Source organism: Pelodiscus sinensis, chromosome 20, assembly GCF_052426305.1.
Source record: "Pelodiscus sinensis isolate ZL-2025 chromosome 20, ASM5242630v1, whole genome shotgun sequence".
NCBI classification, from domain to species: domain Eukaryota; kingdom Metazoa; phylum Chordata; order Testudines; family Trionychidae; genus Pelodiscus; species Pelodiscus sinensis.
In genome coordinates, this window is record NC_143071.1 from 7913228 (window position 1) to 7936102 (window position 22875).

The 22875-nt window shown below is 45.3% G+C and overlaps 1 long non-coding RNA gene across 1 annotated transcript in view; it reads left to right on the forward strand.

The window, feature by feature from the left end:
* The first annotated feature begins 939 nt into the window (after positions 1-939).
* Positions 940-22875, forward strand: part of LOC106731434 (uncharacterized) — a 33369-nt gene continuing 11433 nt past the window's right edge. The window contains exons 1-3 of the long non-coding RNA XR_012896969.2: positions 940-1028; positions 1464-1623; positions 18141-18268. This is a non-coding gene — a long non-coding RNA (uncharacterized LOC106731434). The remainder of the gene's footprint in view (positions 1029-1463; positions 1624-18140; positions 18269-22875) is intronic.

Genomic DNA, 22875 nt, shown 5'->3' on the forward strand with positions numbered 1-22875 from the left:
TAAACCTCATTTTTTGAGGAGTACAGGATCTTTCGAAAAAGAGTTTTATTTTCGAAAGATCACCATCTAAACTGCCGGGGGATGGGGGTTTTGAAAAAGCCCCGTTTCGAAAAAAAAGCGGGGAAATTCAAATCCCGGCTTCATTTGCAATATTGACGTGCCTAATTTACATCCCTTTCTCGAAAAAGGAATGTAGTCTAGACACATCCTGACAGTTAGGAAGTTTTTCCTAATGTCCAACCTCCCCTGCTGCAGTTTAAGCCAATTGCTTCATGTCCTATCATCAAAGGTAAAGGAGAACAATTTTTCTCCCTCCTTCTTGTAACACCCTTTTAGGTCCCTGACATTCTTTTAGGTACTAATTACAATGAGGCAACCAGAAAATAGATCAAAATCATCATCATTGCTCATTATGCTTCATTCTAGAATTTACCGCCAAAGACAAACTCTGGAAGTGTTCTCCTTAATATAGTATTAATCTAGCTTGCCCCAGCTTGCCAGATCAAATGAGCACAACAGCTGGAGGTATGCCTACCCAGACTCACATTACGTAGCTATCTAAATTGCTGATGGATTTCTCAGTCAAATGTACATATGTGCCCAATTGGCAAGGAGCCTCATCGGTAAGCATGTTACCTCGTTGTTTTACGAGAGTTTGGCACCAACCAGACACTTTTGCAATGAACAAACTTGGTCTAGGCAAAAAACGAAATGCAAAGTAGGAGGTTTGGCCCATCTCTAGTGAGAATCTTCAAAGTGGGACTTCCCCTTTAGTGATGTGAAGGTCTTTCAAGAAGGAATTCCCCCAAGCAATAATCGCTCTCAGAAGGGGTGCCAATACCCGGAAAAATCAAAGCTTTGAAAATGAGCCTTCCCATTGATAGAAGACTTTGCAGAAGCTCCCTCCTACCTTCCCGGATGCCTTTCAAGTCTTAGCAAGTTGGAGACTCTCAAAGACTCCCGTCAGAAGTAGGGCAGTAGCCTCCACTGAATCCCAGCTTGAACAAGAGGCCTGGACTTTGTTTGAGGTGAGCAAGCCCCAAAACTAAATCTGAGCTGGCCTTTTGTCTGACTACCACACAGGGACCTCAGTGCTGGTTGTCCTGGGGTAGGGAAGGAGAAAACTCTTATCAATGTTTTCCAGAGGAGGTTTAAAAAAAAAAAAAGAATTAACTTCTATCACTCCCTCCTCCCCAACTTCTAAAGAATAAGAGAGACAATAAACTCTACTTTCTCAGGTACACCCTTTCCAGAAAGGTGTTCTTCCGTAGATTGCTCTTCCTTAAGATCAGTTTTTCCTTTGCTAGGCATGATGTCAGCCCACCAACTAGGTTTTTTTTATTTGGTTAGGGCCCCTCCCTCCCTTCTTCATGTATACTTTGCTGAATTAAAAGGAAAATGTTTTCCTGTTCTCCCATTTCTCTCCTTGTAAGTAGGCTTAAATTATTATCTCTACCAAACAGAAAAACCTTTCCAAGCATGAGTGAGAGAAGAAGGAGTGAAACTTCATCTTACTTCGGTTCCTTTTATGTGGTCAGCTGATGTTACTCCAATTCCACAGCAGGAAACAGGAAGCCGGCTTGTGGCCTGGATCATCGCCACTGCTGCAGCATGAAGGAGAAGGTTGGAAATAAATAAAAATCACCTCTGATTTCCTGAGAGATTGCCTGAAGAGTCCCACCTTGCTCAAATGCTGCTTTAACTAAGCCGTTGGCGCTCCAGCCCCTTCGGGTGCGAGGAGCCTCTCGTCCCACTTTAAGTACAGGACTGAAATGGATTTCATTTCATGGGATGAGCCCCTTTGATTCCAGTCTCACCCAGCAGTGTTGACCCCTGATCTTCTAAAGGGTGAAATGCCCCCCTGTGTGCTGAGGGACCCCTTCTTCAACAAGGTGCTTAAGCACACACCTCTGCCAAAGTGCAGGAAGTCCCCAACTTGCCAGCGGGTTGTGTTCCAAAAGTTCATTTGCAAGGCGATTGTTTGGAACTTGGAATGCTTTTTCCCATTGGGTACATCTAGATTACATGCCTCTGCTGACAGAGGCATGTAAAATAGGCTACATGCTATAGTCAGTGAAGCGGGGATTTAAATATCCCCGGCTTCATTAAAATAAAAATGGCCGCCGCGCTATGCCAGCTCAGCTGATCGTCGGCACAGCGCGCGAGTCAAGATGCGGATCAGTCGACAAGGGAAGCCTTTGTCGACCACTCCTGTAAATAGGGGCAGCCCTAGACTAGCTGCCAGCAACTGGCACCCTAGGCGAACCATGCAATCGGCACCCCCACCTTCAAACCTCTGAGTGATATTGCACCACCATTTGGTGCCCCATTTAACTTGGCACCCTAGGCAACCGCCTTGTTTGCCTGTATGGATGGGCCGCCCCACCTGTAACCCTCGTTTCACAAGGCATAAGAGAGCGGTCGACAAAGGCTTCCCTTGTTGACAGATCCGCGTCTTGACTCGCACGCTGTGCCAAAGATCAGCTGAGCTGGCACAGTGTGGCGGCCATTTTTATTTTAATTAAACCGGGGATATTTAAATCCCCGATTCATTTACTATGTCAGGTAGCCTATTTCACAAGCCAAGCTGGCAGAGGCATGTAATCTAGACGTACCCATAGAAACAATGCTGAGGTTCCCAGGCTAGCCCACAAAAGCCTAGTGCAGTGGTACCCAATGCGGTGCCCATGGGTGCCATGGCGCCCGCCGGGGCATTTATGTGCGCCCGCCGAAACATCTGCCCGCCCCCCCCCCCCGCAGTGCGCAGCACATGCACAGTGCCAGCTCTGGGTGTGTGGCGCATGGGCACGCCCCTGTCCCAGGCGCGCAGCACATGCACGGTGCTGGCCCTGGGCGCAAGGTGTGTGGGTGGTCCCTGCCCGTGGCATGTGGCACGTGTACGGTGCCGGCCCGGGGTGCATGGGTGACCCTCCTCAGGTGTGCAGCGCATGCGTGGCCCCACCCCTAGAAGCCTGGCGCGTGAGCGGCCCCACCCCCGGGCGCCCGGCAGCCATGAAAGGTTGGGGACCACTGGGCCCTAGTTAACCCATGATGTAGCTGGAAAGCTGTGTATTTGCAATGCAAATAGTAGAAATAGGTTTTTTTTATTTCACCTTGAAAGCTGGTGCTTGAGGAAAGGCAGGTTAAATTAGAGGAGGAGGAGGAGGTAGATGGAGATTCTGAAGGGGGCTTCTGGGCATCCCCTGGGGCTTCTGTGGCCATTCCCATCCCCCAGCTGTCCTTCTCTTCCTCCACAGACTGCACCCAGCCCCTGTTCATCAGGTGGCAGCGAACAGTGTAAGTGAGGGCCAGAGGACTCTGGAGGAGCAGGGGTTGGCTGTGCAGCCAGCAACTGGAGAGAAGAGGTGGTTCCTGCTTCCAAGTGTCGCTTCTCTCCAGCCGCTGGCTGAGCAACAGCACTTGCATTGCTCACTACCACCTGTGACTCATCTGCTCTCTGAGGCTGCAGGGGAGCTATTGTGTGTTTTGTGTGTATTGGATGTTCGGATGCTTGTAACTCAGAGAGTGCCTGCATGTGTGTATTTGTTCTATGGCCCACACAGGTCCGCTGCTGAGCTGGATCTGACTCAGCCAGGGTATGTCTCCACTAGCCACCTAGTTCGAACTAGGGAGGCTAATGTAGGCATTCGAACTTGCAAATGAATCCCGGGATTTAAATATCCCTGGCTTTGTTTGCATGTTCCCGTCCGGCCGCCATTTTTAAATGCCACTAGTCCAGTTAAACGGTAATTCGAATTAAGTCCTTAGTTTGAATTACCTGTTACACCTCATTCCAAGAGGAGTAACAGGTAATTCGAACTAAGGACTTAGTTCGAATTACCATTTAACTGCCGCATGTGGCAGTTAGTCTGGACTAGTGGCATTTAAAAATGGCAGCCGGACGGGAACATGTAAATAAAGCCCAGGATATTTAAATCCTGGGCTTCATTTGCAAGTTCGAATGCCTACATTAGCCTCCCTAATTCAAACTAGGGGGCTAATGTAGACATACCTGCAGGTGCTTTAGTTCATGCCTAAGGCTAGGTCTACTCTAGGGGAGAAAGTTGACCTAAGATACTCGACTCCAGCTATGAGACTAGCATAGCTGGAGTTGACCTACCTTAAGTCAAATTTCTGTAGCATACCCACTGTGAGAAGTCACTGGAAGAAGCTCTCCCATTGACTTCCCTTACTCCTCACAACCTGGTGGAGTAGCAGGGTTGATAGAGGAGCCCTCTGTGGTCGCTTTAGCAGGTCCTTAGTAGACCCACTAATTGAACCCCGGGAGATTGATCTCCAGAGCGTCGATCTTGGGATAAGTGAAGACAAGTCCTAACTATAAACATTTATCAGTTCCATCCACTTCAGGCATTTGCTCAAGGACCTTTCTGAATCAGAGCCATGCTCATCCTTAGGCCTTTGTACTGCTGAGCCTGGGCACTAAGGGGTGACACTCATCCAAGAGCTCCATCTCTTGCCCTGGAAGATATAGTCAGCATCTGACCACAGAGCCCACCTGGGGCTGCATGATCATTGCTACTGCTGTCACTTTTACAGCAGCAGCAGCAGCCAAATCGCTGACAGTGCTGTGTTTAGCTACGACAGTTCTGTTACAAATCCATGGGAATTTTACCAGTTAATTCCATGTGGTTTTGGAAGAGAAGGACATTGTGGCTGTCTGCGTGTGCTAGATATTTCCACAAGATCTTTTAAAATTAAAACTCAGTGGTTTCCATGTCTTCTGCCTGTTTTTGTAAATCACGACAGACAGTGTTAAGGCTCTTACCTGTGGAAACATAAATTCTTGAATATGTGCCCATTTTTGTAATTTCCCTATTTGCAGGCAAATCAAGTGTTTCTTCTTCTGGTCTCCTACTTGGGTTCTCTGAATTTATGCCAAGTTTATCATGAAAATATTTTTTTTTTCATATTCTGTGTCTCAGAAGGGCACAGGATTAAGAAGGTCTGGATGTTCCTAGCAGCTCTGCCTGTATTTTGCATGGCTCCCAAAGGAGTTGCCTTCTGCTCCATGGAAGAATTCCTATCTTAACCTGTCCATGCCTCGGTTTCCCTATCTGTTAAATGGGAACAATATATTGACCCATTTTCTTGCTTTATTAATCTATCTACCATGTTTCTCAGCTATTTATTAGAGTGAGGAGGGAAAGTTTTCTTGTCCAAACTCAGGACAAAAAGTCAAAATCTTGTAAATGTTTCTGAACTGCAAATCCAAAAAATAATTTCCCTTTGGTTCAAGTTGAAACCAGTTCATACTGATAATTTTGATTTTTTTTGTTTGATTTTGACCTGTGTGGGGTTGTTTTTTTTTAACTGCAAATTACATTTCTTAGACTAAGTGGACTTTTTGTTTCAAGAATGTCACATTGAGAGGTTTGGATGATGTAATTTTCAATGGAAACTTTAGGAGACTCAATCCTCTACTGGAAAAGGTTTTGGTTTTGAAAAATGGGCCTTTCTCAACAAGAAAACTTTCTGTCAAGAAATTCCAGGCCAACTCTCACATTTAACAGTCTGGGATGGGATTTTTCAAAGTGGCTCTGCATTTACCTAATCTAAGGCTAAATCTAAACTATGTGGCTTTATTGGGAAAAGCTACACAAATTGTGCTCCGCAATTTGCGTAGCTTTTTCCGATTGCTTTTCCGAAATAGGCTTTTCCGCCATTTGGCCCAGTCTAGATGAGGCCAAATGGCGGAAAAGCCCCTTCGTTCGGCAGAGCCCTTATACCTCGTGAAACGAGGTATACAGGGCTCCCCGAAAGTGTGTGTTTGCTCTTCCACAAAAAAAAGCAGAAGAGCAAACGCGTTACTTGGAATAAAGAAAAACAAAAGAGATGGAGTTTTAAAAAAACAACAAAGTTTAAGATGCAGAAGCTGTAGTGATCTTAAAGAAGAGACTGTGTTACCACAGAGAAATTCATGCATGATACTGAATTCCCCTTGTTATACTAAAGCTACTTCAGTTCTGAAGATTAACAAATCGGTCTGTGTTCACAGAGTGTGTAACAAAGTGAAGCTATGTTGTGCTACCAGACTTTAAGCCAAACTCCATATTATTTCATTGAAGAGATCTGCTTAAAAATCCTGGCCCAATCAATCCCACAAATGATCCATTGTTCTGACCTTTGCAAATGACTCAAGCTTGGATAGCTTGTAACATGATAAATTAGCAGGCATCTCTGTGAGGTTCTCACCTTTGTGGCATGTCTAAACGGGTCGTGGTGGTAGAGATGTGTAAAGGGTTACTAAATATTTGTCATTTGGACACCTCTGTCATTTCCTCAGGCATATTTCTTTGTAGGAGGATAATGAAGAGTAACAAGTCTCCTGTAATGCAGTCTGCCCCTGAATCAGGGAGTTGTGTTCTGCAGGTGACTCCTCTGTGGTCAAAGTCTGAGGAAACGAATAAGGGGGAATGATGCATTTCTTTACAAAAAACATTGTAGCCTGATTATAGAGCCAAATAAAAATTTACTGACTTTATCTTGTGTCATCAAATTAACAGTTCTTACACATCAGTTGAAGAGGCTAGAAGGGACTTGTTAGCCCTTTTAAGATAGAAACCCTATCAGGAAGTTTTGCCCATGTCATTTTTATCTGCTAGACAATGGGGAATCAAGCTACTCGTGTATTAAGGCCAGAAATCGTTTCTCAGGATGACACAATCTCATTTTTCTGAAGAACTTCTGACCTAAGACAAAGCATTGTTTGGTGTTCGATGCTAAGCACTGAGCAGGCATTTGCATGCTTAAATGATATCCATTCTTCCTAAGCACAATCCTGCAGGGTCAGATTTCAGCTGCTCATCGAATTATATGTACTTGTCATGGATCCACAGCTACAAAGATGAGAAAATGAACAGGTACGGGGTCTTTCCTCCAGTGTTAATCAGCATAGCTCAATGGAGTTCAACCTGTAGGTGACTTCGGTGGCACTTCACCGATTTACACCAGGTGCAGATCTGGCGGCTAGTTTCTAATCGGCAAATGCCGGTTTGATCCAGTAGAATTTTCAGGTTTTTTGCAAGGGAGGAAATCTTGAGGGGAGGGGAAAGTGAAGCGATAATGAGCTACTGCATGATCAACTGCAAAAAAGGTATAAAAGATATAGACCATTAGAAAAGAAAAAAGCCTTAAATGCTATCTGATATTTTAGCTGAAAAGAGCTTTATTAAGTTTTTTTTTTAAATCTACATTGCACAATATAGAGTATCCAGTCCTGTAGATTTCCACCGCAAACTCCTCTGAAGTAAACTACAAAGGATTGTGATGTTTCTTCTTTCAGACTTTTTCTTATATGAACTTTTTTTTTAAGGCGCCATATCCCAGTGAACAACCCTCCATTTCTTTTTCTTGCTGAAACTGCAGATGTACATTATGCTAGTGTGAAAAAAGCTAATTAAACTGCATAGACTCTGCAGGAGGCAGCGAAGGCCTGCAGTGCACAGGGGATGATTGATTTGGACTGTCACACAGCTCCGCTGGGTGTCATAACTTAGTGACAAATAAAGGATTACAGTGTCCCAGAGTAACTCTCTCCCTTTTATTGTTCACCAGACATCAAAGCACGAAAGCATATTAGCATTTTTAATAAGTAGTTAGGTCAGCCAGGGCTTACAGTTTGGAATTACTTTATGTAAAACTAAAAAAATGAAAGAAAACCCAAACTTATTGGTAGATTAAAAAAATGGAATGCCCACAAGGCAGGCGCGATTCCTTCATTGCTTTCAATTGCAATTGCATTATTTGCCTCAAACAGGCAGGGAATGTGTCTTTCCCGATCATTGTGAGCTGGATGGCTAACTGGAGCGGGGGAGGGAGAGAATAAGAGTTGCACACATTGAATTCAAAAACGATTACGGAACTTTTTAATTCTAGAGATGCGGGTGGCACATTACTTGTTCATTGTTCACAAGGAGCATATTGTTTTCCTCTTACAATTTAGTGCTATAAAATATTTGTTTTAAAAGTACCTTCTCTTGAATGAGCAGAGATCCCTGAAAACTCAAGTGCAAGTTTTTTATTTAAAAAATATAATTTGAGGGTGTTTACCTTCATTAAATAGACTTTGGATATGAAAATGTAAACTGAGACAGAATAGTGAAGTTCATTTCCTTATCAGTAATGCTATTAGCTCAGCATAACTGCTAACGTTTTTCTTTGAAGTGGGCAGAGTCCTTTTTGATCGTGCTGTTCTGTTCCACAGAACTAGATGAAATGATGTGATTACAATATCATTTGCATACGAGATGTCAATTCTGTATTGGTCTTTTGAAGCACTGTGTATATAAATGTGTGTGTGTGTGTGTGTGTGTGTGTGTGTGTGTGTGTATACACAGAGATGTAACTAATATCTATAAATGTTTTACACACACACACACACACACACACACACACACACACACACACACACACACACACACACACACACAGTGTAATGATAGTAATGCTCCAGTTAAGACTGAACTAATATGTTCATTTTTAAATACAAATTATCAGCAACACCACAACTTGCAGCTGTCAAAGATCTATCATTATTTTTCCATGTTAGAGCATATTCCCAGGAATGCATATCATAAGATGCTTATAAATGCTGTATGAAGGTCAGACTAAATCTTTATATACAAGGTCTGTGGCCAGAAACACCCTTCTTTACAGCACAGTTGGAAAAGAGAAGACTGAGAGGGGACATGATAGCAGTTTTCAAGTACCTAAAAGGATGTTACAAGGAGGAGGGAGAAAAATTATTCTCCTTGGCCTCTGAGGATAGGACAAGAAGCAATGGGCTTAAATTGTGGCAAGGAAGGTTTTGGTTAGACACTAGGAAAAACTTCCGAACTAGCAGGGTGGTTAAGCACTGGAATAAGCTGCCTAGGGAGGTTACAGCATCACTGAAGATACTTAAGAGCAGGCTAAATAAGCAATCAAGGATGGTCTAGATCAGGGGTGGGAAACCTAAAGCTGGGGGGCTGCATGCGGCCCCCAGGTGGCCTGGATCCAGCCCCTGAGGCTCAGGGCTTCTCGTCTCCCGGCATTGGGGAGACCATGCTGGTGCTCCAGCCCCTCAGCCACCCCACTGCAGGTCTGGAGCATACCAAATCTTACTAGTCTGGGCCCCCATGGTGTGTGAGGGGAATGTGGGGAGTGTCCTTCTCAGTCAGGGGCCATGTCAGTGTGGGCTTGGGGCTTTTTTTGCTTCTCACTTGTGTGCGGCCCCAACTTATTTTCCCGTGGGTCAGCAGCCCCCGACCCAAAACAGGTTCCTCACCTCTGGTCTAGATGGTGCTTGGTCCTGCCGAGAGGGCAAGGGGCCTGGACTTGATGACCTCTCAAGATCCCTTCCAAATCTAGTATTTTATCATTCTATGATTCTACAGTTGATCAAAACCAGTGCAGATGGAGCAGTGATGTTTAAGGGTGTTTGATTACATCTCGGTCAATATGCGCATGTTCCAATGCCATTCAAACCAGTGGTTAATTTTGGTGGTCTTTGGATCAGGCCATAAAACGGTGTATGTAATTTATGAGCTATGGTGACAGAAAAAGGTGTAAATGACAGCAATTTAGATTCCTAACTGAACTGGCCCCTCTGTAGTTGAGTTCTAGAAATGGTGCAAAGAAGCAAGGTTGTGTTGTTTAGATACAGGCAGTCCCCGGGTTACATGGATCCGACTTACATCGGATCCCTACTTACGAACGGGGTGAGGCAACCCCGCACTAGCTGCTTCCCCCCAGCAGACCAGGGAGATGCGAAGCTAGCGCCCCCCCCCCCCCCCCCCCCCCAGCAGACCAGGGAGACACGGAGCAGCTTTTCTCAGCAGACACCTCAGCTTGAGAATAAAGGACTGAGAGAAGTGAGGTGTGGGAGAATAAAACTGAGCTCTGGAGAAATGTTTGGCTAGAGTTTCCCCTACAATATGTACCAGTTCCGACTTACATACAAATTCAACTTAAGAACAAACCTACAGTCCCTATCTTGTACGTAACCCGGGGACTACCTGTACTGCTCTTTCCCACCCACAGCTCAGATGTATCTTTGTTAACAACCTCGGCAGGGGACATATTTTTATGTTAAGGACTGAAATATTAACAGGTCTCCGAACCATCTGGTCTTCAGTCTGACTTCATGACACACCCCAGTTACTTTGCTTCTGCTTAAAATTCATATTTTCTTGAAACGTCTTGTAGGCAGCCTATCCCAGCACCAAAAGCTCAGTGCCATCACAGACGTTTTTGAGGGCCGGAGCTCCCACTCTGTGAGTTTAGCTTGCAGGACATTAAAGGATCCCACAGTTACTTCTACTGCCTGTGCAACAAAGGCAGGTTCCAACATGACATGTGATAACCACTTCTGTGCCACTTCTGCCATTGTGGTCTGCACCTTGGTCCTAGACCTACGTGGTCCTTTCCATCACAGTGAGTTTTGAAGGCTCAGCGACTGAATTCTAGCAATGGAACGGTAACAGCTCTTTATAGAACAACAATTCACCCACTAGTGATTCATCCAAAGGATTAATGCCCACAAAACAGATATCAGACCAGATCACAAAGAGAAAACAGTTTCTTGCCACTTTAACCAGAAAGGACACTCTCTCAATGACTTAGCCACCTGCATTCTGCTACAAAGACCTTTTATATCTGCACTTGAAAGGGAATCCTCTGAACTGTCATTCATGTTAAAATTCGACACTTGCCAACAAGGACTTAACAAGAATTTGAACTATCTCACCCATTACCAAGACAGTTTCCCCAATTATCACCTGTAATACCATTAACTCACAAACATCCCACTCTCCCTACCTTTAATATCAGCAATTCACAGACACTTACCTTCCTTCCTCCCTCTCCCCCCCCCCCCGCATCCCCCTTCTGTTCTGCAATGTGATTTGTCCTTTTCATATTTGTTCATTTTTTTAATTGTATCCTTTGGTATATATGGTTGTGACTACTTTCTTCCACTATTTGATCTGAGGAAGTGGGTCTGGCCCATGAAAGCTCATCATCTAATAAACCATCTTGTTAGTCTTTAAAGTGCTACATTGTCCTGCATTTTGCTTCAACTAGTGATTCATCCGTTAGATTCAATAGATGTGGACACAGTCGAGACATAAGAACATCTTCATAGAGGGCTTGTCTTGTGATTGCAAATGGGAGGCGAGGTGCCCACATAAATCCTTGCCCTGCTCATGCACAACTGAATAACGTTCTTCTGTCAACGACAGTGACTGCCTGCATGGGAAAGTCATTCTTGGAAAGCGTTAAGTGCATTTTTAGCTGTTGCTCTATGCAGCTGAGGAACTGGATCCATGGAAGGGACCCAGCATCATGTGACCAGTCAACGCTATGGATCACAAGGCAATATTCCATGGACCACCAGTGATTCAGCATTAAACCTTTGGAACTGGTACAACAGACCTTAGCAGCTGTAGACCAGATGCAGTTAGCGTATTATCCTCTTTTCGTTATAATGCTTTTAATATTCTTTAATATGACACCTTTTTAGTATGAAATGATGTTTGAAAAATCAAAGGATATTGCATCTGACGAAATAACACATAGACCCCAGTGATGGGCACCTTATAAATATGTGTGATAAATAAAATAGAAAAATCGACAAGCAAGAAACCTTAAGAGTCGGGCTATCATTTTCAGAGACAGGGAATCTCTTCTGGTTTAAAGATGAAATTGTGCCATTCATCCATCTGTCAAGGCCAAATCCCCACTCTGACACGATGAATGCAGAAGTGGGGGCCCGCAAAAGTACTCCAAAACCTTATCTTTCCAGGCTTTCGTATAAAACTTCCCCCCAAAATCTTAAAAACCTAGATTTTGGGGATAAAAATCCACTGTCGCCACCCAAGTAATAGTAAGAAAACCAGGGAAGAGATCACTTGGGAAATCTCAGCCCTAAAGTAAAACTAGGACACAAAAATTAACCAATACTAGGTTAATAAAAAACTTTTATTATCACCACAATACTCCTGTTAAAAGCATAATGACTAGATGGAAAAGTTACCATATAATACACTCATGGGGAACCCCCCTGGGCCAAAAGCTTAGTTACAAAGGAGAGGAAAGCTCATTTTTAAATGCAGAGACATCAGATTCCCATTCTCAAACCATAAAACAATAAAACCTAATGGATTTATCTAAACTTTACCCTACTTACAGAGAGTGAAGAGCGTTTTCTTGGAGAGAGAGACATGTCTATCTCCCTCAGTATCTATAGAGAAACTGCTCAGGGACAAAGGAGGGAAAACCCCAAAATTCCTTTGTCCCAGTTTGAAATTCCTACCTGCATTTCTGTTGGCTGACTGCTACCTGGCTAGGTACAGTTAACCCCTTAGCCTCAGTGTTTGGAAGTCCCAGCAACAGTTAAAGTATTTTGTGTGCACACACAACATGATGGTGTCATGACCATTAAGGTTAGCCAGTAGCCTGGGGACTATGTCTAGACTACAGGCTTCTTTCGGAAGAAGCTTTTTTCTGAAGAGATCTTCTGAAAAAACTTCATCCAAAAGAGAGCGTCCAGACTGAATGGACATTCTCTCGCATGTAAGCTGTGATTCCTTTGGACAGAACGGCCATCAGGGCACCTGTGCTTTTTCCTTTTTCCTCTTCCCCTGAAACAGCTCTTTTGCAAAAAGGCTTCTTCCTTGTAGAATGAGGATTACCAACGCTGGAAAACCCCCTCTGTTCGTTCGATTTTCTTGCAGAAGAACTCACTTGCGGTGTGAACATTCCTCAAGTTTTGTTGGGAAAACAGCCGTTTTTCCGACAAAACTTTGTAGTGTAGACATATCCTGAGCGGTTAGATTTTGTACACCAGAAGTGCTAGAATACCTGGACCAGGTGTAGTGAGGGTTTTGGTAAGGAATTTCACCCTAAAATTATTTTCCTTTCTTTCTGCGATTCAGATCAGACATTTCATTTAACTTTAATGAAATGTTTTGTCGCAGTGACCCTAAATGCAAACCCAACAGACTTCTGGGTGCTTAGATCCAGATGAAGAATCATAATTTTGCTATTTGTGCTCCTGGCTTGTGTGTTTTGCTTTGGTATAAAACACCGTGCAGATTCATGCCACGATGCATTTAAATCATTGCAGTACTCTAGGGCTACAAGGACAGGGTAGGATAGTCTTCCACATTACAGATAAGCTGAAAATCTCTACAGGACACAGACTCTGAATGTGGGAGATTCTTCATCTTAGCAGGAGTCAGAAAGTCGCGTCTGTGTTTGTAATACAAAAGGCTATTTGCATGAGAGGATTGTCACAAGTTTCAAACCTCAATCTCCTTATTCTGTACAGATTTTTAACAAACAACAAAACAAAACAAAACAGGAAGGAGACGGGGCGGCAAAGCGAACTGATTCATCTATTGGCAGTGTCAGCATTATTTATGAATGTCACATTGCATTCTCCAACTTTTTTTCTTCTTTTTTCGGTCTCTGGGGTTTGGAACTCCTTTTGCTCTGCAAACTGGGGCTGCTGATTTACAGTTGTGACACTGGAGGTTCTTGGCTATTTAAAAATCATGGCTACATTTGTTTTTTCAAGTTTTTTACCAAATCGCTTGTGAGCGTACAAGGAACATTCCACACCCAGGGCTAATGAAAGCTCCTTTCTTCTATGTCAAAGTGACGTTACGTCAGAAATTTCCCCACATGCACACCAGTTCCCATTATCTGATTGATATATTTAGACATCATGCATGAAATATGCCTTTATTCATGTACTTGTGCCTATAAACTGAAAGAGACCTTTTATTCTGGTAGAGAACCCAGCAGCTCTGTGCTAATCTAGAAGATGCCAACAGCAGTTAAGCTGACCATCAGCCAAAAAAAAGTTTACTCTCTTTGAGTGAAATCGATGTAAGAAACCACAATAGTGAATTTTAAAAGCTACAGTCGGGAAAGAACACTGATGCGGCTCTAAAATTGGGACCAACGGCTGACAATCCCCACTGTTACACTTCGTTCTGTGTAGAACCTGCATCGAGCACTGTGTACCGTCAGTTAACCAAATTCTTGGATACATGGTTCCTATCAATCCCACTGAAGACTAAAAGGGCAGAATGTATTTGACCCTAGAAATCATTATCGGAAAGCTTTGCACATAGAGCCCCATGTTTCATTTTTAGGCAGCATAGAGTGGAGACGCATCTCATACGTTCCTAGCAAAAGAGAAAGCAAACCTGCTAGAGAGGTGGAAAAGGTTTCAGTGGCATGACCCCCTCTGGAAGGTGGTGTTGTCTTCCCACGACCCACCGCAGACAGACAGGTGTTTGCACATCTGTTTGTGCCAACCAATCACTGTGGTGCATTTTTGTGCTCACAAACGTGGGAGTGATGCTGATTTGCTAATGAGCCCTTACGTGATGGCAGCACCAAGGAATCCCGACCTGATTGGACAGGCATGGTGCTTGGGCACTTGGCTACCTTGCAGGGCGGGGGCCATCTCTGTCCCAAAGGGCTTGCGACCTACAAGACGCAGCAAGTGAATGAAGTGAAGAAGCAGTGGCACCAGCAGTGCTTGGAGGGGAGTGCTGAACTGCACCCCCCTTTACCTCTGTCCGGGTCCCTCATGCCACCTAGAGCTGGGGCCAGCAGCCAGGATCCCCCCACAGACTGAGCACCGGGGCTGGCAGCCAAGCCATACCCAGGGCTGACAGCCATGCCCCTGTGCACAGGGACAGCAGTTGAGCAAGACCCAGGACTGGAAGTGAAGTCCCTGGACATTAGTGGGCCTGGAGCAGCAGGGGCGCAGGGCTGGCAGCCAGGAACCTCGGCAGCAGGGGCACGCGGCTGGGACATTCAAAGCCTACTGGTGCTGCAGCACCTCTCGTACCTCTGCTTCCCATGCCTCTGTGAAGAAACGAGGAGGCAGGCGGCAGGAAAGAATCCTGGCATCAGGCATCTCTGAACAGGGGGGAAATGGGTCCCGTTACCCACCAGGTTTCTCTGTGAGGTTCCAGCGGGTTCAGTGGTGGGAAGAGAAAAGCACATTTGCTTCACAGGTAGCTTTTCTGAAGGTAGCTTCAGAAAAAGGCGTGGCTGTCCAGAAAGACCAGTTCCCCACCTCGCCACCTCTGAATGCCAGGGCACTGACATCTCTAGGAGCACACGTTGTCTGTAGAGAATGGCAGCGTCTCTAGGAGCACACGTTGTCTGTAGAGAACGGCAGCGTCTCTAGGAGCACACAGTGTCTGTAGAGAATGGCAGCGTCTCTAGGAGCACACGTTGTCTGTAGAGAACGGCAGCGTCTCTAGGAGCACACAGTGTCTGTAGAGAATGGCAGCGTCTCTAGGAGCACACAGTGTCTGTAGAGAACGGCAGTGTCTCTAGGAGTACACGTTGTCTGTAGAGAACGGCAGCGTCTCTAGGAGCACACGTTGTCTGTAGAGAATGGCAGCGTCTCTAGGAGCACACAGTGTCTGTAGAGAATGGCAGCGTCTCTAGGAGCACACGTTGTCTGTAGAGAATGGCAGCGTCTCTAGGAGCACACAGTGTCTGTAGAGAATGGCAGCGTCTCTAGGAGCACACAGTGTCTGTAGAGAACGGCAGCGTCTCTAGGAGCACACAGTGTCTGTAGAGAATGGCAGCGTCTTTAGGAGCACACGTTGTCTGTAGAGAACGGCAGCGTCTTTAGGAGCACACGTTGTCTGTAGAGAACGGCAGCGTCTCTAGGAGCACACGTTGTCTGTAGAGAACGGCAGCGTCTCTAGGAGCACGCGTTGTCTGTAGAGAACGGCAGCGTCTTTAGGAGCACACGTTGTCTGTAGAGAACGGCAGCGTCTCTAGGAGTACACAGTGTCTGTAGAGAACGGCAGCGTCTTTAGGAGCACACGTTGTCTGTAGAGAACGGCAGCGTCTCTAGGAGCACACAGTGTCTGTAGAGAACGGCAGCGTCTTTAGGAGCACACGTTGTCTGTAGAGAACGGCAGCGTCTCTAGGAGTACGCATTGTCTGTAGAGAACGGCAGCGTCTCTAGGAGCACGCATTGTCTGTAGAGAACGGCAGCGTGCTCCGAATATGTCTTTGTGACCCAGTCTATGCCCTGACTTCCTGCTGCTGCATCTAACCTGCTGGACCCAGGACTCGGTGGTCACTCCACTGGCACTTAGCACTCTTCTTGGTGCTGCAAGCGTAGGGTTGGAAAACTCTCATGTTACTTAGGAGCTTTGGAAAGTCCACTACGCTAATAAATAACAGGCCTGGCGTCTCTGCCACTTGGGGAATCATTCGACTGTGTCTCTTGCTGCATAATAAAATAGTGCCGTTAGCAGAGTATGGGGTGGTCCCAGGAGGACAGAGCCATGGATCCATAAGCCACTGGAACATATGTTGGGAGTGTTTAGAGTTTGGCTGAGGATGCAGGGTCCTGCTTAGCAGAACCAGACTTGGGATAGTTTGCATCTGGGTTCCATTTTATCCCGACAATGGAGGTTTGGGAAAGTTTTAAATAAAAGGTTCCCATTTCCCCCTCCCCCCCATCTCCATAAAAGTCAAACAGGGCAGTCAGGTTTAAGTTTTTATTTTTACAAAATCTGGCGAGTCGAGTTTTTAATTTTGCAAACGCTGGGGCTGGTTTGTATTTAAGATCCATTTCAATGTAACTCACCAACATTTGGAAGGGTTCAGTCAAAAGTTCCAGTTCTTGACAGTCTCAAGAAGCATTCTCAAGTAGTCATCTCTTCCAGCTGTCGTTACAGTCTAGTGGCCTGCAGTATGAAATGGGATGAGGGCCTCAGTTTTCACATTGCGAAACCCTAATCAAGCTTGGCACAAACTGGTAACATTGCAGGCAGGTATAGCAGAAAAACCAAGAACTCAGTACACCATGGAGACCCAACTACCCATCCACCTGGAGGGGTGGTCAGTCCAGGTCATGGATGAAACCTCTCTAGTCTTGAATCCTAGGGACTGGACCGGTACCAAACCAGACAATTTGCCAGACCATGGGAGGTCAATATTGTCTAGCATCATTACCGACACTTTCATTGCTTTCTGAGCTGTGAGAGGACATTTAGGGGTCAATCAGACCTAAACAACAGCACAGAAAACTAAGACCCAGGATGGGTGGCTGTTAACAAACTTTATGGGACCTTGGGAAACTTTGTCACACCCACGATAAGTGAACATTTGGCTAACTAAATTCCTGCTGGACCATGGATGTTGCTGGACCAGAGAGTGCCAGATTAGAGAGGTTCAACCTGTAATAGGTGGGAAAGGGAATTTATATTGCTACTGCGGGAGTTGCACTTGCTGCATAGATGGAGGATTTCAATTTTAGCTTCTGTCTGGCTTTCAGTGCTTTAAAATGCCTCTAGCTCTCTAGCTGGTTCAACACAATGTTCTGCTGGACTTAAAAAAAAAAATTTTTAGTATTTGTTAAAATGCTTTCAGAAACATTTCTCCATGTTGTTCAGAAGCATACAGCCTCTTTGTGCAATGTACAAAGCTGAGTTTCAGAATAGCTTCTAGCTAGACAGTCCAAGATGAAAATAAACAGCCAGATAATGGGTCTATGAAGGTGTCTTAGCGTGGTAATGTAATATATGCGGCAGGAGGTGTAGAAGATACATAGTGCTTATCAGTAATATTGGGAGAACATCACAATACCCATGCTTATTCACCAAGCATATTAAAAAAAAATTTTTCGACTGAAAAACTGACAAAGAGAATGAAAAAATGAAGCAGACTTGGCTCTGTGCTAACCAGATTAGCACGATAGAGTGCTAATTGCAGCCAGATTGGTTTCACCCTGCAAAGACACATTTGTCTATGAATTGTCTGCCTAATCGAAAATGCGGCATTTTCAAAAGTCATTGATCTATAGGCCTCCATGCCCAGGGTAAGCTAATCTGTCACCATGCTAATTCCCTCTCTGAAGGTGTTTAACGTCAGTATGTGACATTTCAAAACACATGCGCTGCTGCAAGTGAGTGAAGGGGGTGGAGTCTTCTCTCCATGTTTCCTATATCTGGATGGCTTGCATCAGAACTTAATTAAAAGGCAATCTTTGTGTGTCTTTAAATAAGAATATTGAATCAGTTAGTAAGATGTTTAAATGATTGAATTAACTGTAAACCGCTTGTGATGCCTGACTGCTGTTTCAGCCACTTCCTGGGAGGAAGGTGATTCCAGCCCGTCAGAAAAGTATCAACAATTTATGGACCAGACCCTCAGCTGGTGAATACGAATGTCGCTTTCCTGACTTCCAGGGACCTCAACTGATTTGCACCAGGTGAGAATCTAGTGCCTAGCAAGGGAATTTTTTAGTGATGAGGAGGCAGGATGGTGGGTGAAACTAGGAGCAAACCCCCAAAGAAACAAGCAAACAAAAAACTGTGTTGCAAAAGAGTTAAAGTTTCATGTTAATGGATTGGGGGGATTACAGTCAAAGGGAAAGTTCTTGTATGAGAAATGTTGCAAAAATTCATTTGGGAAAGAAGGGTGGGAACTTCTGTTAAATCAAGGAGTACTATTGTTCTTAAATCTGTATCAGTGTAATGCTCAGTTAGAGGCCCAGTGCCTGCTTCCGGTGCACTCTACAGGTCCTTTGAGTCTAAATGAGGGTTGTCAAGCGATTAAAAAATATAATCACAATTAATCACGTGCACCTCCCCTTTGAAACATCACAGCGGCATTTCAATGGGGCAGCACTGCATGGAACCTGGGATCAGCTGGAGTCCCCAGCTGACCCCAGGCTCCATACAGCGCTGCCCCATGGAAGCGCCGTGGCGGTGTTTCTAAGGGGCAGTGCATTAGGAGCCTGGAATCAGCTGGGGATTCCAGCTGATCCCCAGCTTTGCTTGTGCTTCCCCTTTGAAGTGCTGAAGCAGCATTCAAAGGGGCAGCACAGCATTAACGCCTGCAATTAACGCGTTAAAAAAAATGCATGCATTAATCCTGTCCTGTGTTAATTGCAGGCGTTAACGCAAGTCAATTGACAGCCCTAGTCTAAATGGGCAACTCAGGATTCCCTGGCTGATTCGGAGCTGGAGGAGAGGGTATATCAGTGCATGTGAAGGCCAATTATCCTCAACAGCTAGATAACCCATTGGGGTACGTGTACACAGCAGCGTTAACATAGTGCGTATCTACACAGCAAGTCCTTATTTCAAAATGATGTTGAGCTGGAGGACTTCTTACTCTGACTCCTTGTAACCCTCATTTCATGAGGAGTAAGGGAAGTCGGGGGAAGAGTGTTTTTTCTTAGACTTCCTGCTGTGTAGACAGCGCTAAAAGCCAAGGTAAGTTATTAGCCCTGCAGTGAAGATATGCCCTCAGATAGCATTGCCAACCAGCAAAAGTTGTAGTTGTCCTGAGGCTGTTCTGGCACTGACGGAAGCACAAAAGTACCCCCCATATCTGGGGTCCTGTGCTGTGAAGATATCAGCTGGGCCTGCAGATTGGTATCCTAGAGCCTGATTCTGGTTCCGTTTACATCAGGGGAAATCAGAAGTAACTTCACTGGAGTCTGTGGCATGAGTGAGAACAGACGGATCTCCCTGGAGAATGGAAAGCTCAGCTTCGCAGAGTAGCTGAGATACGGATGGGAGAAATATCCTTGTTTAGATTCAGCTAATATATCAAAACAAGGAGGGAAGATGCATTTGCAATGAATGGATGATGATTCCTGCTTTGCATGGCATGAACAGCCAGTGGGATACTAGTGGGCTGTCTATGACCTTCCCTAATGACAATAGGAAAATACATTAAAATATTCTGCTGCAAGATCACAACGACATCTGAAACTTCTTTCGTCTCTCCCCCTTCTTTTTTCCTCATCTCTTTTGATTCTTTGGCCCATATGTTGCTAATTTTCTGTCTCTTCAAAGCACTCTGTTTCACTTAAAGTCAGAATACATTCTATTCATCACCCATGAAGACTGGGTGGGGAGAGGGGAAGATATCACAAAGGTCAGCATTTCCCTTAATATATAAAATAAACAAGCAAAGCCCTGTTTTTCCCCCCTCCTTTAGCTTATTACTTTTTCTTAATCCACTTCTTAGCGCCACTGTATGAGCTCACAGGAGGAACGTAAGCAGGCCCTTCCAGAAAGGCTCCCGCAAGAAAGAAGTTCCTCAAAAATGCATGCCTTTGTAGTTAGATCTGCTGTGTCGGACTTCAACAGAACTAATTGCTGGCCAGCAAGCCAGCGTTTTACAAGGGTGACATGCAGAAGTACCTCCAAGGACTTGGTGTGCCAGGAGACTGTTTTCATATACTGCCCATCATGTTTGTGTGACAACTGGCCTTTTCACCTTTTGCTGAGATATTGCACAGAGTCCATTAAAATTGGTGAGTGGAGCAATGGAGAGCAAGAAACTGCCGGTGTTATAAGTGAAGTAACAATACAGTGGATCATAGTCAAGTTATAACTGTAGGATATACTTTTTCAGATTTTTATAACTCAAACCACCATGTGAGTCGAAGAACAGAGCCACTATAAAACTCTGCTGATGGATGGGACCTTTAAAAAAGTAATCACAGTATAAAATTTCTTGAACGGCGTGTTAAAAAAAAAAGTGCAGCATGCAAAGGCTTAATAATAGTCTTGCTTTGCGCTTGATCATCTCTGTCTTTTCTCACCTCCCAGGGTGAAACTGATAATGTTGATCTCTCACAAATAGTCAACACGGGAGACAGGTTGGGACCCAAATTCATGGCACTCCTAGCTGCCTAGAATAGACACAGCCAAACCAGAAGACTCCCATGCACAGTGAATCTTTCTTCACAAAACCTCAAACCACAGGAAAGTGACTGGGCTTGTGTTTTGTTATAAACTTGAAACCAGGGCCTGGTTTTCTGAAAAGTTAATTAAGATTTATAATCTTTGGAGTGAACTCTAGGCCCAAGTTCCAAGCAAACCTAGGGCTGGACTTCATACTACAGTGGGGCCAAACCGTCAGTAAAACAGGACCAAGTTGTGAAAAATGAAGGGCTGAATGTATCATATGCCTGGGGTTCTGAGCTATGGTTTTGCTCCAAACCACATGAAACTCAATGGATTTAATTGAGATTCCAAATTGCCCCAATGCTCCACCCAAAATTCAAGCCGTGTGTGAACCATGTGAACAGAAACAATTCGAAAGGTTCCCCAAAACCCTTATGGTGCTTTCCCCATCTCACACAGCTCCGTGATCTGAGCACAGAATAGGATGTGACCCACTCAGTTTCAATCCAGGTTCTGACACTTGCTGTCTGCGTAGAGTTGTGAGTCTCATTTGTGTGGGACTCTGCTTATGCCTTTCAACTGTAAGCTGTTTTGGAGCAGGGACCTGTTGTTTGTTCCCTGAGGGAGCACTCCTGAGACTACTTAGCTAATAAACAATCATAATAAAGTTTCCTACAGCCGTATAGGGTGTCGGTTCACATCTGGCAGGACTTCAGAGTTGGCAGTCCATCAATGTATGAACAATGCCAAGTAATCTCGTATGAGAGAAACTATTACAGGCTGGGACATTTCCAGCACAAAAGTGAGTTCCTGGCCACACAAAAAGGCTTGAAATAGTCTGAACTTGGAGATGTAAATTTGAAAACAACTCTGGTTATTCCCAGCATAGACCACTGCCTTTCATGCTGACAGGCATTGCCTCACTGTGGCCTTGTTCTGCCTGTTGATCGGCCTATCCATCTGCTGTCTCTCATACTCAAGATTATAAATTCGTCAGGGGCAGGAACTTTCTTTTTGTTCAGTTTATACAGCGCCTAGCACAATGGGACCCCGTTTCATGATTAGTACTCTGAGGTGCGATGAAAGTACCGATACAAATTTTACTAAACTTAGATGCACGTGCCTTTGGATGAAAGTTTCTTGCGTTCTCTAGCGCATCGGGCAGCCTGAATGAAGATAATGCTTTTGAGAATGGAGAGGAGGTGCTTGAGCTTGTTGACACTGATGGAAATCAGGAGTGACTCCTGAGGAGTTACATCACTTCATGGCCTAAGGGTCAGCCGGAAAGCAGATGCTCATACTATAATGCCATTCCAGTAAGTGTCACTTTTGTGGGTGGAGCTTCTGCCATGGCACCCTCCGAGAAACAAGGATGCTCAGAGGGACGTGATCATTCGAAGGTTGCTATCTTTGGAACTCAAACCACCCTGTCTCCTAATTATTGATGTAGGGGAGTCTGGGGTCTTGTTCTTGGCTGGGCCACTAATGACGTTTGACCTTGAGCAACTCTGGACCTCAGTTTCCACCTTTGAAAAAAGGGAATACACTTGGACCTCCATACTCCAGGAGTTCCTAATCTGAGAACACCCGTAGCACAGAGGAGGAAGGGGCTCCCCCTTCCAGCAGCTGGGGGAATGGCAGGACATCGACACTTTTCCCCTGCGGCTTTTCCCCGCTGGTTCCATAGCAACAGGGGGCATAGCCTGGGAAGCGGGGGGAGAAGGGGGGAGACAGAGTCACGTGTGCCCAGGCCTGCCAAAGGGGGGGGGAGGCAAAGGGAACAGTTGCCCTGGTACCTGGCAATTGATAGCGGCAGCGGCTAGGAGCCCCAAGCTGCTTTGCTGGAGCGCCAGAGCACAGATCTGAGGGCTGGGGGAGGTGCTGAGGGCTGAGTGGCCCCTTCTGCTCCTTCTGCCCAAGGGCCCGCCCCTTCCAGGGGTGCAGAGCTGCCCCCCCCATCTTGCCCCAGGTTCCGTGGCTGTCAATCCTCTTAAGTGTGCCCCTGGGAGTGGGACGCCAGGTAAGCATTCCACCCCCATCCTCCTCGTGCCCGGGCCATTCAGAGCCCTCCCTGGCCCAGCAAAGTCCAGCATACTTTATTTCCAAGGGCTGCCAGTTGAAACAGGTTCAAGTATACTATCTCCAGGGCTATTCCAAGGCTTAATTAGTG